The sequence below is a fragment of the Dermacentor albipictus genome, chromosome 4 (assembly GCF_038994185.2).
Source record: "Dermacentor albipictus isolate Rhodes 1998 colony chromosome 4, USDA_Dalb.pri_finalv2, whole genome shotgun sequence".
In the NCBI taxonomy this organism is placed as follows: Eukaryota; Metazoa; Arthropoda; class Arachnida; order Ixodida; family Ixodidae; genus Dermacentor; species Dermacentor albipictus.
The window spans coordinates 40,062,762-40,076,190 of record NC_091824.1 but is presented as its reverse complement, the minus strand read 5'-3'; positions in this window follow the sequence as shown (position 1 = coordinate 40,076,190).

Here is a 13,429-nt window from a genome sequence, read left to right as displayed (position 1 = left end):
ATTTGACTCAATAATCCTGCGGAAAACAGTGATAAAGGCAGAGCCGTCGCGAAGTGCGGCCGCAGCGCTGGCACTTCTTATTCTGCGAGGTAGAGTAGCCTATTAATATACTCTCAATATCATTGAACAGAACATGAGAAAATTATTTTAGTACACTGAGGTGACGAGCGAGTAGAATTCGTTGCCGTCACCTCGCTTATGAAAGAGAGCAGCTGTAGCCACTTGCTTAAAGCGCTTCTTGAAAAATGCGGTAATCTGAGCGCTGCAGTGATGGGGTGTTCATCCACCTATCATTTTTTTCTGTTTGTTGCATTGATGCCGACATCTTTTATTATCTTGAAACATTCCTAACGATCACATTAGATTATGCCATTCGCTCTCCACGAAAATACGGACATGCACAGCTACCAGGAAAGCGCACTCGACGGCTGTTATCTTCATAACTTATGCCTTGAAGTTTCACGGGTAATGATAGTATACCCACATGTCGATTGCTGTTTCAACTGGTACTGCTCGCACCGCACGACGAAGGTCGATGCTTTTCGAGCGTAAACAAATGCAGACACGAAAATACACATCCTACAAGCAAGCACACACGCAGAGCCGTAGTATGCACGGCAGTGCAAAAGCCGGCAACTCGACGTGGTTTTCTTACTTGTCCGTAAACCTTCGCAAACAGCTGCATTTGTCTTTTTCTACGATGGCACTTCGCTGTGCACGATACGCCTTGTCGATTAATTCGCCGCACGACTGCACGGCGCTCTCAAAAGAAAAGTATACGCAGAAGAAAAATCTCCCAGAGATATGCAAATAGCGCCATGCGCCTGGCCACGCAGAGGAGCGTACGTGTATCGATATAACTGTTGAGAATCCGCGAGACGGGACATATATGCGAGGACGCCGTGTTCGTAGATATACCGAGAATTACGGCAGAGGGGGCGGACGGACGAGTCGACGGGGGAGCGCCGCACAACACCGCCTTAGACCCAGCCAGCACGGTTGGTCAACGTTGAGATGCGAAGGAAGAGCTTGTCCGCCGATACCGGCGAACACGGAAACCGCTCATGGCCGCAATTTGTCAAACGTCTTCGACGGCGTCACCTTCACACAGATCGTGGAGCGGCAAGGCACGTACAGGGGGCTCAAACCGTCCCCTACTTATCGTGTTCCAAGCGGCGCCGTCCTAATTCAAGTTGTGTATCGGACAAGCACCGCACGAAAAGAGGCGGTAAAAAAAGAAAGTTGCGGCTGTGTACAGCTGCGCCTTCGCGCTGCCTTCTGCGTTGAAAGCAGCGCCATGGAGCGATAGCTGCGCGAAACTTCGAAACAGCGAGCGAAAAAGACAACAGCAACAACACTCGTGGAGTGGCTGATACCACTCTGGGGCCGCCAGCTCCGCTTATTCTAGTGCACGCGTGCTCGTCGAGCAGCCAGAAAACGCGCTGGCTGTTCATTATAACTCGACGTGGCGCGCTTCTGCTCTGCCACTCGGATATCAGGGGAGACAGGTGCGAATGGTCGCAGAATGATTGATGTCGCCCTTATGGCGGACGAGATGCCTCGAGCGAGAGCGGTGCTTAGCTATATAGCCTTGCTCTTATGCAGAGGAGTGCAGGCGGCTGACTCCCAAAGCTGCAGTTTTGCTTTTCATTTGTCTGTCGTTTTGTGCGTCCCGTCTCTTTTGCTTGGGGAAAGGTCATGTCCGGGCAAAAGACAACTTCTAAATTAGTCGGCGAGGAGACTCGTTTAAGGGGCTCGAGACAACAGCCAAACGTAATGGATGCTCCCAGATAGCTTGTGCCGGGGGTTTAACTATAGGATCGCCAGAAGACCATTCATAATACGGGCACCATGCGCTTAGCGAGTGGTGCCCGTGGTGCCCACTGAAGGTGAATTCACATTTTCATTCGCGAAGTAAAAGTGGGCGACGCAGAAATTACATTTCCTTTTTAATTGCTTGAGTCCTCCTTCGAATGCAGTAATTTTGTAATAGACCTCGAGTTAAATTCAATAAGCTCTTCATTCTTAACTGTTCTTTCTATTAGCCGATTTCCTTCGCTTATAATCTTCACAGCACTTGGATTGGCTCTAATTTTATTTTAAGAAGAATTATAGCGTCAGACAATCTTTCATTACAGGCCCTAGAGACTATCTTCCCTTCATCATCCTGCGAGATGGGACGAAGTTAGAGGTATTTTAACGCTTGCAGTGCACTATTAAACGAGCGAATTTAACATATGAAAAGATGCAAATGCCAGGAGGGTGTGGAAAGGATAGGCTGAGTCAACTTGACGCGACCTTGGCAACGCCGCGCACATCCGACAGGCACGAGACCTCGGTTCCAGTCGCTAAGCTCCCGCGTACTTAATAGCGCATGGGGGCAAAGGCGGGCCGGCAAAGGAAATGCTTCCTTCCAATCTTGAACAACAACAACAACAAAGAAATGCCTAGGAAAAAGAAAAATGTGCTTGTCGCGTAGCTTCAAAAAACATCCCGCCGACACTTATCCGGTGAAAGTGCGCGCATGCAAGCGTGCAAGTGAGCGACACGCTCGTGAAATCGAGAATGGAATCTCATACGATCCACACCCATCGCGCGCGAGCACCCCGAGTGCCGGCATGTTCCGCGATGGTCACGCCACGCTTTCGCCTGCGTCGGATGCGCCCGCGAAGGAAGTCATGGCGGCCTCATTGGCCTCGATGGCGATCACGCGGAACGACGTGCGCGTTCGTCGGATATCCGCCGTCGGCAGCGCGCGACCTGTCACCGCGCTGATGGATGCCGCCTCGCTTCGCTGCTCGGCGATGTTGCGCCACGGGGCCGCGAAACGGGCGAGAAGGGAAACGCAGTCCCTTTTGACGCGCACCGACGCGGCGAGAGTATTAAACACTTGCCAGCTACCAGCTTTCGACTCTGAGGCTTTCGACTGTGAGAGGCAGCACTGCTCACCCTCCGGCTCGCAAGTGCTGCCTCTCATTGGTCGGCTCCGTATGCCGTCGCTGTCGTATCGTCGGCAGCGATTGGACGGAGTCCGTTCTCGCAAACCTTCCGGCTCTCAGCGTTAAATGCTTCGTAGCGTATAATTTATGCGTACGAATGCTCACAGCTGCAGCTGAAGCGTTCTTGGTCCATCACCTTTCGGGGATACTTTCATTTCTGCGCAACGTAATATTTTACAGCGTGACACCTAATTGAGGGACCGGCACCCTGTCCGCTCACATACAACCAATCAGGGCGCAGTTAACGCGCTATGTCCAAAACTGACTGACCGAGAATACGCATCCTTGGCTTCTGCAGTCACAGTAGCAGGTGGTGGTGTACATGGTAATGACAGATCCTAATCGGGACTAACAATTGGTTTTGTTTGCTCCGCAACCATCCTATTTATGCGCAAAGGCTCACCATGTGACACTCAGTTTACTCAGATATGGTCACACATCATCAACCAAAACTAGATACTGCAAACGAGTAAGAACATATTCTGCTGAATCCGCAGAAAGTGTAAGACAAAGATATGTCCATCGAACTTGGTTTACTATCGCCACGTGTCTCAATGCTTAAGGCTAAGGCGAATTCACTTTTCTCAAAAAAATTTTATGAAAACAAGGAGCATGCGCACAAAACATAGAATCCATTCACTTGGATTTAGCAGGCGTCTGTGAAAAAAATTTCAAAAAAACTTTCAAAGCGGGAAACATTCAAGAGCTAAATAATACCTTCAAGAAACTCGATCTCACTGTCAATTATTAAAATGGATGGCTTACTCATGCAGTTGTCCACCGATCTATCAACAAAAAAACTTCTACGAATTTTCGCTCGGTCCTATCTCTTGCTTTATTCAGAAACTTAGTGTCGTGAAGTCTTGTCTTGCAGCCGCACAGCACCAAGAAAACGGCTTCGAATCACGAGCTTTCGATCGTGTTTTGAGCGCCGCGTAAGCTGTCAGAAATTTGCGCAATGACAAACGAAGAGAAGATGCCACAATGCACTACTCAGCACAGAAATAAATTCACAGACTGTATGAAAAATGTTGTTTATGCCTTTGCGTTGCGGTCACCGGTATATAGGCTAAACAAGGAGACGTTTCAGGGAGGGGGCCAGGGGGTATAATCTTAATAAGGCACGTGGCTTTCTGGCTGAACATAGCAGGCTGTGCGGGTGCAACACAAGATTTCACGAGACTAAGTTTCTGAGGAAAGCAAGAGATAGGACTGAGCAAGAAATCGTGAGCACTTTTTATGCGAAGCATATTACGAGGGCTCAACCCAGCTCCTCAGGCGCGGCGGTGACCATGAAATCACGTGACACCGTGACGTCACGACAGAGGAGAAGTGGCTTTGGCTCAACTCTTGCAAGACGGGCTGGGTGGGAATCGAACCAGGGTCTCCGGAGTGTGGGACGGAGACGCTACCACTGAGCCACGAGTACAACGCTTCAAAGCGGTACAAAAGCGCCTCTAGTGAATGCGGTGTTGCCTTAGAAACGCGCTGTTTCTAAGGCGTGCGTCTCTTGCTCAGGCGCACATTTCGTTGCCGCGCCGAACGCTGCTTTGCTCGACGCTCACCGCGTCCAATGCGGGGCGCGTAGTCGCTGCCCTGTAGCCCATTGTCTTACACCCCTTGGCGGGTCGACGGGAACGCTGTCGCGTTCCACTCTTGAAGGCGAAGAAGTAATGCATGAGTTGTTTCTTCGTCTAGCCGAACCAAATATAGCCAAGCAACAGCAGTTCACCAGGCTAAACAGTGGTTCAACAACTAAAATAAAGGCTAGTATGCTTCGCATCCTGGGCTTAACCTTACCTAAGCCACAGCCATTTTTTGTTAATAGATTGATGGACAACTGCGTGAGCAAGCAATCAATTTTTAAATGACACTGAGATCCAGTTTCTTGAAGGTGTTGTTTACACTCTAAATTCTAGGGAGAGTATCGCAGGAGCAAAGCGGCCGATTTACTCTTGAAAGTATTGTTTTACTCTCGCAAAATGTCCAGTGGAGTGAAATGCATTGTTTACTCCATCAGCAAGGAGAGAGTGGAATGTTCTTTTTGCTCTGCCTTTCTGAGAAAAAGTAGAATGCCTGTTCTACTCTTGCGGCAACAGACGACAAACCATAGCTTAGGATAGGATAGGGATAACTTTAATAATGGCCGGCAAACGACGGTTTAACGCGTCGTGACGCTGCCCAAGCGTCGACCCGGGGTTATACCCTACTCTGCACTAGACCATTTGGGCCCGTTTGTAGCATGAGGTTGGTGCTTTTCGAGCACACCCCGGGCCTGCTGGACGGCCCATAGTTGTGAGTCCTTGTCTGCAGACTGCAGTGCACCTTGAAGTTCGGGTGGGTAAGTCCTGGAGGTAGCTGCCGTCGGGAACCTGGCACAGTCCCACAGGATTTGCCATAGGTCCGCCGGACCCGCTGCACAAACACCGCACAGCCCACTCGGATAGAGCTCTTGGGGAAGCACGTGCAGCATTGCGGGGGCGAGGAGTGACGCGGTCTGTATTTGCCTTAGGATTACGGCCTCCTCCGACTGAGTGCCGGGTGGGGAGGCGCCATTATCCGTAGAGCTAAGCGGTAACACTTGGTTACTTCGGCATAACTAGTCAATCTGTCCTTGGTTTCGAACCACCACACGGAACGGTCACTCTCGAGGGCGCGGAAAGTAAACGCTCGCGCCGCCGAATGGGCCATCTCGTTGTGGTTCGGTGAGGGAGCACACTCGCCCGTGTGCGCCGGGAACCACTTGATACGGACGGTGCTGCCGCGGTTTTGAAGTTGGAGCTTGCCGATGATGGCGGCCGCCGGCGCGCATATTCGCCCCTTGGCAAAGTGGCGCACGGCATTCCTCGAGTCGCTGAGCACGGTGCGACACTCGGCCTTAGTGATCGCCAGAGCGATGGCAAACTCCTCAGCGTCTGTGGCATTCGTGCACCGCACGCTCGCTGCCGTTGTCTTGGTGCCGCTGCCGTTGTCTTGGTGACGACCACTGCCGCGAAGCCTTCCCGCTTGTATTCTGCGGCGTTCACGTACCGGGCGTGCGGGTCTTGGGCGTGTTGTTCGGTGAGGGCCTTGGCCCGCGCCTGCCGCCGTTCTTGGTTGTACTCTGGGTGCATGTTCTTCGGGATGGGGTCCACGTAAATGTGGGCCCGCGCCTCATGTGTGATCTCGCACAGTTGCCGGCTGGGGGCTTGGGGGGTTGTGACCCAGGGACGTCAGTATACTGCGGCCCGTCTTGGTGGTAGAAAGGCGTTCGAATTGCGTGGTGAGCTGCGCCTCGGCTATTTCTTCTAGGGTGTTATGGACGCCGAGCTGCAAGGGCCCAGCCGTACTCGTGGTTTCCATTAAACCCAGCGCCGTCTTGTAAGCCCGTCTGATCAGCGTGTTGAACTTGGTCCTGTCAGTGATGCGCCAGTTGAATGAATGAATGAATGAAACCACGTTCATTCCACATTAAAATGCGCCGAAGACGCTGCGGTGGATAGAGGAGGGGCGATATTACAAAAGAGGAAGGGTAAGGCGCTCTGTTTCATTAATGAACGTCCTGGAGGCAGCTGAGTGGGGGCCGCATGATGCTTGTGGCTGTCGCGGAGCCGATCCCCGACGGGTGGTGCTGCAGGGTCCTGGAGGAACAGTAGCAGTGCTCGCCAGAGCTCGGTGGCATGGTCCTGAGACGTGGTATCCGGGCAAGCCCAAGTCCCGAGAAAAGAAGGCTAGGGTCCCCGCTGTATAGTGGCCGGGGCACGAAGCCTTCGTGGGATGTAGAGGGGGCACTCCCAACAAAGGTGGTTGAGATCAGCACGGAATGTGCACATGGAACAAAGCCCACTTACAGGTGGTGTTGTGCCACCCTTGTGAAAACGGTTCAACAAGTGAGGAGTAAGGAGGGTGCTTGCCTGGATTCTCCGAGGCAAGACTGACTCTCGACGTGTGAATACCTTCGGTGGAAGTGACGGTATAGAGTGGATTGCCCACTGCTGCGAGGTAGGCGGCACGTCGTTGTTTGGCCGCATGCTTGTCTGCCATTGGATTTGCTACCTCAGGTGTGGTAGCTAGGAGAGGATAAGGATTATCGAAGGCTCTGGCTAGCACGGTAGAGAGATGAGCGCGTGGCAGTCTATGAGCCTTCTCGTTTCCGGGGATACGGCAGTGCGCAGGGTCCCAGTGAATGGTAACATCGTGACCGCATTCGCGTAGCAGGCGTGCCTGGTGCCGGATCTTCTGCAGTACGGGATCTGTGTAAATAACATTAGCACATGCCCGATGGGCAGCCTGGGAATTTGTGTACACATGATGGTGAACAGAGTCAGTTTGAGACGAAATTGCGAAGGCCCACTCCAAATAATCTAGGATGGCCATTAGCTCAGCGCGGGTGCAGGACATTGCTTCTGCTGATATTGATGGCGGCGGTTCTGATTTTCATTTGTCTGATCGTACCACGCAGTCGCATAACAGGTGTTACTAGCGTCGTCTGCAGGCAGTGCAGCGTCCGTGTATACGATGCGTTTAGTCAAGGAAAGTGAACTCGTAGCCTTGGCATGCCTCTTGGCATATGCAAGGCACCGCATTCGCTGAGTCGGGTTCATATTGAGAGGAAGTGGCCTACCATCGGTGAGAGCCGTGATTTCCCACGCCAGCGTGTTTTTGGGCAAAATGGGCATTTTGTGGACGTCATACCCGAGGAGCATGAGTGTGTGTCGCCCGGCTTTTGTGGCGCGAAGTCTCGTCTCTTATGTATAGATGTGCATGTCTATGAGCTCGGAGAGGTTGCTGAGTTCACTACAACTTTTAAGCGCTTCGAGTCTTGTGTACCTTGGGAGGCCAGTTACAATGCGTTTGGCTTCGTTAATTCACCGGTCGAGCGCGTGCATGTGTGCGGTTGACTGGTTGATACGGCAGCCCGTACATGATACTGCAGACAAGAAAAGCTTGAGCGAACTGCCACATTTCACGTTCGTTTACTCCCCGGGTGCGGGTAAAGATTCTGCGTAAAGCGTGCAGGATTTGTTTGCTGGTCTTCGTAACGCATTGAAACAAAGTGTTCGCTGTGCAGTTCTCGTCTAGGTGCATACCGAGTATTCGGATAGTAGATTTCCGTGTGATGGGTTGGTCACCGATGTACAGTTTAAAAGATTGCTGTTCTTCCTGCTTTCCAAAGGTAGACCTGCCACCATAAATGACGACAAACACTGTTGTTTTGTCTGGGGCAGTGTGTAAACCCGTTTCCGTGGCATAGGCGTGAATAATGGCGAAATCTCGTTGTAAGACGTCCTCCTGCTCCCCGATGCACCCTTGATGCGTCCACACGGTGACGTCATCAGCGTACAACGCGTGTTTCAGGCCCGGTACGTCGGCAAGGCGCTTAGGCAGCTGGTGCATAGCTATATTAAACAGCGTCAGTACATAACCGAGCCCTGGGGGACGCCTACGTGGTTGGTTCGTATGGCACTGGCGTCGGGACCAACTTCGACTTTGTAGCTTTGCTCTTCAAGGAAACCCGCTATGAAGTTGTACTTCTTCCCTCTGATGCCAAGGGCACGTGCTTTGATCATGATAGTGTTATGTGGGACGGAATCAAATTGCTTGTGTATATCCACTGCGACAACGGCTCGTGGGTGCACCGAATTAGAGTCGAGGATGTCCTGTTTTAGGCGGGCCAGCACATCCTTTGTTGATAGCCCACGGCGAAATCCATATAGTGTAGAAGCCAAAAGGTGGCGATCTTCAAGGTACCACATCAAGCGTGTGTTGACTACGCTCTCCATTACTTTACAGACACACGAGGTCAAAGAGATCGGACGGAGGTTGGGTAAGGTATGTGGTGGTTTACCAGGCTTCGGAATGGGCTTGACCACCAAAAACTTCCAAGTGGAGGGCAGTATCCCGGTATCCCAGACTCGATTAATTTCTTCGAGAAGAGCGTGCTTGTGCTCAAGGGGCAGATTGCGTAGATGAGCCACGCCTACCTCATCGACCCCTGGAGCACTACGTACCTACGTTAGCACGCTGCAAGGCGTGCTCCAGCTCGATCATGATGAAGGGGCTGTAGGGAGATAGGCCGCAACGTAGGCGATGTGACTGATCACGAACGACTGGACAAGGCGCACGAGACTGTCTTCACGCATGCCCGCCCGTCGTGTAGAGACTCGATGTATGAGCCGGATGGCGTCCATTGCCTTGGTGATAAGCTCGTTAATGGTCTCGTCGTTGCGGCCGCTCTTGTTGAGCAGTAGGCCCAGGACCCTGATCTTGGGAACTTCGGTGATGCGTTGCCCCGATGCAGTCACAATCTTGATGTGATCACACTCCCGTAGGGGAGCACGCTTCCGTCCCGGTCGAAGCGGTGTGAGGATGAACAGCTCGGATTTGGCGGGCGAGCACATTAGGCCTGTGCCGTCAAGGTGCTGCTCGATGGCGATAACCGTCGCTTGCAGCTGTTGCTCGATGCTGGCCTCGGTGCCGCCGGCCGCCCACAGGGTAATGTCGTCGGCGTAGATCGTATGCCGGAAGCCGGTCCCCGCTCCTGCCCTCGCTACCCCGATCATGGCGAGGTTAAAGAACAACGGCGAGATGCCCGAACCCTGTAGAGTGCCCGTACTGCCGAGCTTGTGTTCGGGGAGCTTGAGGTCTCCGGCGTGCAGTTCCACCGTGCGGTTGGTCAAGAAGTATTGAATATAATTATAGCTCGTTACCTCCATGTTGAGTCTTGATACTTGTACTAATATGGCTGAGTGTTTGACTTTGTCGAATGCACTTTGTAAATCGAGACCCAGAATTACTTTGCTGTCTTGTGTCTTGTTGTCGATGATTTCTTGTTTGAGTTGTAACATGGCATCTTGTGTGCTGAGTCTGCGCCGGAAACCGATCATCGCGTCAGGATAGAGGCCTTCCTTCTCTAGGTATTCCTGCCACCGGTTGGCGACCACGTGCTCCAGCACCTTGCCCACGCAGGACGTCAGCGAGATGGGACGCAGGTTGCCGATGTCCAGTGATTTGCCCGGTTCCGGAATCAGGATCGTTCTTGCTGTTTTCCACTGTAGGGAGAGCTTGCCCGAATGCCAGCATTCATTGAAGTAATGGGTTAGGGCCTCTATCGAAGCGTCGTCCAGGTTGCGTAGCATCTTGTTTGTAGCGAGATCTGGGCCGGCTGCTGAGTGGGTGTTGAGCTCGTGCAGCGCTACCCGTACCTCTGATATGGTAATGTCTCGGTCTAGCCACGCGTTGGCAGCACCCCGTACGGCGGGTGGGTTTGCGCTGGCGTGTCTGGCAGATACTTGGCTTCCAGGCTCCTGATAACAGCATCTTTTCCTTGTTTTTGTCTGATGGTGTGCATGAGGCGGGCCAGGCGGTCGCGCTGGTATTACTTGGTCTTTGTTTCATCTAGGAAATGCCGAAATAGATTCCATGTACAACTGCGATGCAGTTCCCTGTCAGCTCGGTTGCAGATTTCGTTCCACTGTTCACGGCACAGGATCATGCAATGTTGTTCAATGAAGAAATTGCCGTGGCACTGGCGGCAGTAGAAAGATATAGGGCAGGCAGGCCTCTAAACATCTTAACAGACTCGAAGGAATCATGCAGAAATTACACGAAGGGCAGGATTAGCAAAGCCGCCCTCAGAATTCTTGGCGGAGCCAACTTCGCCGAGAGGAACGTTACGCACAAGTTAATCTGGATTCCGACTCACGCAAGCATAGAGGGTAACGAAAGGGCAGACAGCCTAGCTCGAGAGACCACGTTCCGAGCAGAGCAGTCGCGCGCCCCGGAGTATCACCCACACGCTTGTGAAGGAAGGTACACAGAAATCTTAAACTTACACAGAGGGACGAGAGCCAAATATCCCCCACCGCACAAAGCTCTGACGAAGGAGGAAGCAACGAGTTGGCGCAGATTGCAGACAAACTCCTTCCCAAATATATACATCCTAAACAAAATGTACCCAACACAATATAGAGACACCTGTCCATGGTGCGGGGCCACACCCACACTCTATCATGTCACACGGGAATGTCAACACAATCAATCATTCCACCAACACAATAACCCGAGTACGGAGTAATGGGAGAGTCGGCTTACCAGCTGCGAGCTCACGGCCCAAAGGGCCTTAGAGCAGCACGCTAGTGAGTTAGCTAGACTCAATGGAGCCCTAGAATACGGGCCCACCCTTGCCGGAGGAGGCTCCAAGTCGCCGGCGCCCAAGACGACGACGGAGAACTCAAGACGCTAAATCCTTGAAAAAACCAAATCAAGTTTCTCTCTCTCTCTCTCTCAATGGCCCTGTTTAAGTCAGCCACCTTCTTCCTCAATTTGCGATTCAGCCGGTGCTTCTTCAACGCGCCTGTATCGAACGTTTGGCCTCTATCAGATAGGCCAGGCGGCTGTCCATGATGATGACATCCTCGTCTGTTTCTATGGTCTTTTTGGCTGAGCGCACTGCATCGCGGAGCTCCGCCGTCCAGGTTTCGATCTCTGTGATGTCTTGTGCTATGGTGAGGCGCCCCTTACGGAATTCGTCCCAGTCCGTCCACTTGTGTATAATGGTATTGCTCCGTAATTGGTTGGGTATCGTAATTTCGAGAATGTAGTGGTCACTGCCCAGGTCGACGCCCGTGTTGTGCCATGTTACTTTGCCCGCGTGGTCATTTATGATAGATGTAAGGTCTGGTGTCGTGTCTCGTGCTACGGAGTTGCCGATGCGGGTAGGATGCGTGGGGTCCGTGATTAGGACACAGTTGTGGTCCAGGGTATCCTGTAATAAGTCCCGTCCCTTGGTCGTGTCCTTCACATAACGCCACGCTCGATGGGCGGCGTTGAAGTCTCCTCCGATCAGCAACGTGTTGTCTCTGGCTTGGGTGCTGGCTGTGTGTAGTAGGGTCTTGAATTTCTGTGTTGGGTGTTTGGGGTTACTGTAGATGTTGGCCATGAACAGGCTGCCTTTCTGTTGTTTGCTTGGGGTGATTTCGGTGAAGGCGTATTCCACCCGGCTGCGGCCGTGTTTGAGTTGGTTCTCGATGAACGTGAGCCCTTTGCGGACGAACGTGCAGAACGTGATCCCTCCGCTTGGCTAACGTGAGCGCGATACCCAAGGAGGGTGGGGGTCACCGTCGCCGTTTTTTTGCAGCAGGATAATGTCGGCTTTCTTGTTTACTGTGGTAATATGTTGTTGCAGCACTGCTTTCTTGTTGTTGGAACTGTGGCAGTTCCACTGCCAGACCGTAAGGCCCGGTAGCGATACTATTGTAGATTGGGGTTGGGACATAGTTGTGTCGAGGGTGGGGCTTGCGTCTGTTCTTGGAGGTATGGGTGGTTGGTGAATTCCACTGAAAAGATGGGGCTGCGCAGTATTGGCTTGCGGGCGTGTTCAATGAATTCGAAACGCTCTTGTATGGTGCGGAAGGACGTGGTGATCAGTTCCTCCAGCCGTGCCAGTCGTTGGTCGGTCACGGCAGCCGTGCTGGCGTAGGTGTTGGCGAGCGCTTCAATTTTGGCTTCGAGCTGAGTTTCCAATTGGGTCAGGTCCTTGTAATGTGATGAAGTGCGTGTTCATTTATTGTTGGTTGGGTCAGTGCTCTTCTCCTGGGGCGCGTCTTGGGTTTTGTCCTTTTATTCTGCGCCTTGGTGCGATAGCGTGTCGGTGTTCTGCTCGGGGATAACGGTGGTGTAGGTTCGGTGCGTGCTCGTTTCTTGGGGATTGGATCAGTGGTCTTCCCCTTCTGGGGCTCGTCTTGGGTTGTGTCCATTGATTGTATGCCTTGGTGTGATGGCGTGTCGGTGGCGGGTGTAGCTGTCTCGGGTGTCTGAGCTGGGTCTGTCCTTGGATGGGCTTGCTGTGCTTGAAGTTCGTTCTTGACCTCGGCTAGCTCTTCGGCAAGCCGGCGCGTGGTTTGTACTAGCGTCGCATTGGTTGCGCGGAGTTGTTCGAGTTCCTTGTAGTAGGGGCTGGTAATCCACGCCTGCCAGTTGCTCGGAGTGCTTCGGCCACTAGTGGCGCTGTTGGAGCTGGTGCTGCTGCCTTTAACTTCGCACTTGGCTACGTCGGCCCAGCTGACTTTGTCACGGGGGCGCGATCGCTTTGCGCCGCAGCTGTTCCTCGTCCGACGAGCCACGGCCGCGAGATGCGCTGCGCGAGGCATGACAGGAAGCGTAACGTAATGCGTGGCGTGAGGCATGGCGCGACGCGCTGCGGGATCATCACGGGAAGCGCTGCGCGAGCGGGAGCATCCTAGGCGTGGAAAGGAACTTGATTCGAGTGCTTGCTTTCGCTGTTCTTCGGCAAGTACACGCCCTGTTTGGGGGAGTAGAAACACTGGCTTTGGAGGAGTAAACGCACTCGGCCTGGGGGAGTACTAGCATTCCCTTGCGGGGGAGTAGTATAACTGTGTCGGGGGGAGTTATTCTGCTCTCACTAAATTCCAAAGGGAGTACATTTTGGA